A 4,457-nucleotide genomic window follows, 5' to 3' on the forward strand; every position below is an offset into this window, starting at 1 on the left:
CACTGTGGTTCGTAGGGTCACAAACATTGGACACGACTGAGTGACTAAACTGAACTGAACTGAACTGAACTGAACTGAAAACAGTGGCAGGAAGAGTTCATGAAGTTAGTGTTGACTTTCCCATAAAATTCATCCCCCAAAGGAATTTCAGACTGCTTCTAACTCTCTGCCATGGTCAGGGCTGACCAGTTGGAAGATTTGAAGTCAAGCTAGTTCTTCAATCCCTGCATACACGAGGAAGAAGTAGAAATTGAGGATGCTGACGACCTGGGTGTGGTACAAAGTCAGCCATGTATCTGCATGGCTTCTCACTAAAGCAGCCAAGAGAGGAGCGGAAAGAGAAGGAAACGGTGATGTGGGAGAAGCCACCCGCGGGCAGCAGTCCCTTCAAGACTGCAACTCAGGAGTCCAGGGGACCTTCACTTGGGAGGTGGCTGAGATACAGAGCACCAGCCCCCAGCTGAGCTCACCTTGCTCCTGAGGCCAAGCAGGATGCAGCTGAGTAAATGCCAGCTTACCAACACTACCCTCTTCCTGTTTAGCCATCCAACAAGGAGAAAAAAAGTGAAAATTTGGCAATAAGAATTTTTTTTTAAATGACACTGAAGACTTTACATGCTTATTCATTGCCTTGCCCTTTGACCAAATAACTGAAACTATCTTTGTTTCCTATGAATTGCAGATTTTCTTTATTTTTTCTCCTCTCCTAAAGAAACTCATTTTGGTAACCCAAAACATTTTAAAAAATACTGTACATCTCCAAACACTTTATTTTTAAGTTGTCTCATATGTGATCAAGTAGTGATTCCTAAAATGCACTTAAAATCTGTATTAGATCTTTTCAAGGTGATTGTATAAAGTAAAAAACTGAATGAAATATTATTAAGTTTTAAATAAAATATTTTAAAATAGGTCAGAATGTTCCAGTGAATGAAAAAGACAAGGATGAATATAATCAGAACTAGTCAAAACAAAACAGAAAAATAGTCCACATATAATTCAAAGATTATACTCAGATAGACCAATATATTTATGTATATATATATATCAAATTATAATGAAATATAATTCAAAGATAATACTTAGATTATGTGTTAGATATCACAAAAGAAGAAACTGAAAAATCTACTGCACTCAATAAATTAGTTACAGAAAATAACGGTAAAAAGCAGATACAAAAATTAAAATATAGTTTTAGAAATTAGCCATAAGTTTTTATAAAATAATTTTTTTAAATAACTACATTTAGACAAGGAATGGCAATGCAAAGTACCTAGCTATAAATTTGACAGTGTTTATTTATAGAGTGTTTAAAAAAACAATGAACAAACAAAAATATTCCAGTGATCTGTATAAGAATGTGAATACACTGAGGGTAATTATTTTGCAGATGGCAAAATGGAATAATGTAAACTTTTAAAAAAATAAACCTTTAAAACTGTCCTATAATTAGATGATTAAAATAAGTCAAGTCCAAACTTTAATGGAAGAACTAGCTATGCAGGCATGATAAACCACAAACCATGCTCTTTGCCCCAAGTGGAGAACAGGGCAAAACTAAGAAAAAGACAAGATTTAAGAGGTGACTGATGTGTGTAGGGTGGGCAGGGGGTGGATTGTTTAAAATAATATACTAACTCATTCTTGAAATTTATTTTTATTTTTAAACAATTCTTAGTTATGTGTCTGTGTCTGTCATTTGCAATTGAAAAAGGATAGTTATAATTAATTAACATAGAACATAAAGTCTAGCCTCTTTAGCAGCAGAAACATTTGCGATGTTCTGTACTATCTAATATGATGTGGTTAAGAAACTGAATTTTTAATTTTATTTAACTTTAATTAATTTAAATTATATGGCCAATGGCTACTGTTTTGGACAGTGTGGCTCCAATATAACAAAAGCTATGTGAATTGAAACAATAAAACACTGTTTTGCATGACAAATTAGAAATATGTTTGGAAACATGTTAATGGTAGGACCATGTACTGTAAAGAGAATTCTAGCAATTTATCTGTTAGAGCACAAATTGGCCCAAACTTCTCTTAAAACAATTTGTCAATTTGTGTCAAGTCCATAACTTTGGTCCAATAAGCTCAGAAACTTCTAGAAATCTATCTACCAAACTAGTCAGAGATACCGATAATACATAATGCATGAAAATTATTGATATAATGTAATTTGGAATTTTTTTTAAAATTTGAAATTCATTTAAATGAGTAAACAATGGAAATATGGGTACTTGGAGATTAACTTTTATGTGAGTGACTGATAGTCGCTCAGTAGAGTCTGACTTTTTGAGATCCCATGGACTGTAGCCTGCCAGGCTCCTCTGTTCATGGAATTCTCTAGCCAAGAGTACTGGAGTGGGTTGCCATTTCCTTCTCCAGGGGATCTTCCTGACCCAGGGATTGAACATGAGTCTTCTGCATTGCAGGCAGATTCTTTACCATCTGAGACTGCAGGGAAGTCTACTATTCTGAGACATTCCTGAGCATAAAAACAGGCCAGCTTAAAAAGTATCAGCGGATACATGCTTGACTTTATCTTATAATCTATAGACAATACATTAGAATACGTAATGAGTCCATACACCTTTTCCAAAGGAATACCTGAGACAGAAGTAGCAATAAAGTTATCAATGACTATCATCAATCAGATGAAATAATTTAGATGAAGCTTATCTCTCTCAAAGAGGCGGGGACTGGGCAAGTAAGTGGTCAGGAAGGAAATACAAAGTGCTTTTAACATTGTATGAAAAACCATGTTCAGTTCCACGTTGCTGAACATAGTTCTGTTTTTCCCAAATAAATCCTCTACTTAAAAGTACTGTCCGAATGCTTTATTAAAACTCTGCTTCTGGCCTTTGTTTTGGAATCTGTTACTTTCATTGCTGCCTCCTGATCACTGTCTGAAGCTCCTACTTCCTTCCCGCTGTCCTCTGTCACCTGGGTTGCCCTCAAGCTGTCCCCTGAAGTTGTCTTCCCGCTGTCCTCAGAAGTTGCAGTGTCGCTCCTGCGGTCCTTCTAGCTTTGGTTGCTCTGTAGCCACGGAAAGCTGCCAGCGCCTTGAATCATGCCACTTTTCCAATACTTACTGATCCAGTAGGAATATCAAAGCAAACACCCTGCTTTCCTTTTAGAAAGACCATTCCCTTCACTTTGGAATCAATATCCTCACCCAGTTGCTCTTTAAGTTCTTTCCAAGCATATCTAATGCATGATATTGCCATTGAGCACTGCAAGATCATGGTCACAAAGCCTGCATCCCAGCTGCTCAAGGAGTGCTGGTCTACCGACATGGCACTGGAAATGTGGGCCAGGGCGGCTGCCAGAGCTTCCAGGGCTCCCTTCTCCTCAATCAGCTTCTCGGCTCACTGCTTGAAGTGACCAATCACAGTGGGAGGCACCGAGTCCAAGAACCTGATGACATCTTCGCTAGAAGCTTTTATTATCTCTGCTGCAGAAGGAACACCTGTTTGCTTAAATTTAATTCCCAGCTTTTGCTCCCCTTGGGCTAACTAGTATTCTTCCTTGTTCTGATAAAAGCAAATGCAAACCCTGGTCCTTCCAGCTCCACCTGTTCATCCAGAATGATGAATGTAGGACTCCACGTGCTTTGGTGGAGAACTTAGAATAACCAGCCTCAGGTATGTCTAACCTATGTGCAGCAAAATCAGTTGCAAAGAAAACTCCAGAATTACCATTTCTAAAACCTTTCAGGGTGATTTCCCTTTGCTTCTATGGAATTTCTCCATGTAATGACTGGGCATCCTGCCTTATGATCACATTCTGTGACAACTCCTGGGCTTCTTTCTTCATTTCACAAAATATGATAGTGCTCCCATGATAACCACTGTACATTTGGATCATGCCCCCTATAACTGCTGCCCTCTGAGTCCAGAGGCACTTGATAGCCAGCGGCTCTCCAGTTATTGCCATTTTCTGTGTCTTTTTACCAATCAGGCCCACTTATTCATATGTAGATTTCATTAACAATTATACATGAATTTAAAGTTAAATTTGGGGGAATTATTCCTTAAATTGTAAAGCATTTACTATGTAGCATATTTCTTAAAAAGATATAATGACCTCCCCCCTTTGGAATAAATCAAACACATAATATTATCACCTATCAATTTTTCAAAATATGTTAATCGATGTATATAGAATAATAAAACTTGCTTAATTCAAGTTTTTTCATTATTCATTTAAAAAATCTTCAGTAGAAAGAAACAAATTGCAATAGCACTATGAATGAAAATAATCTGTCAAATATTAATAGCAATTTACAGTTCACAAAGTATATTCATTATGTATTATTTTTTACCCTTCGGCAGACTGTAAAGATAAAGCTCAGTGGAACTAATTTATTTGATCAAATTTATACATTTTTCAAGCAGTATAGCCCAAAAGAGACATTAGCTGTTATATTTGCTGTTATTTAAACTAATGTT

The 4,457-nt window shown here is 36.7% G+C and overlaps 1 pseudogene; it reads right to left on the reverse strand.

The window, feature by feature from the left end:
• Positions 1-2,821: 2,821 nt before the first annotated feature.
• On the reverse strand, positions 2,822-3,993 carry LOC136163935 (nucleolar RNA helicase 2-like; annotated as a pseudogene).
• Positions 3,994-4,457: the final 464 nt, after the last annotated feature.

This window comes from Muntiacus reevesi, chromosome 3, assembly GCF_963930625.1.
Source record: "Muntiacus reevesi chromosome 3, mMunRee1.1, whole genome shotgun sequence".
NCBI classification, from domain to species: domain Eukaryota; kingdom Metazoa; phylum Chordata; class Mammalia; order Artiodactyla; family Cervidae; genus Muntiacus; species Muntiacus reevesi.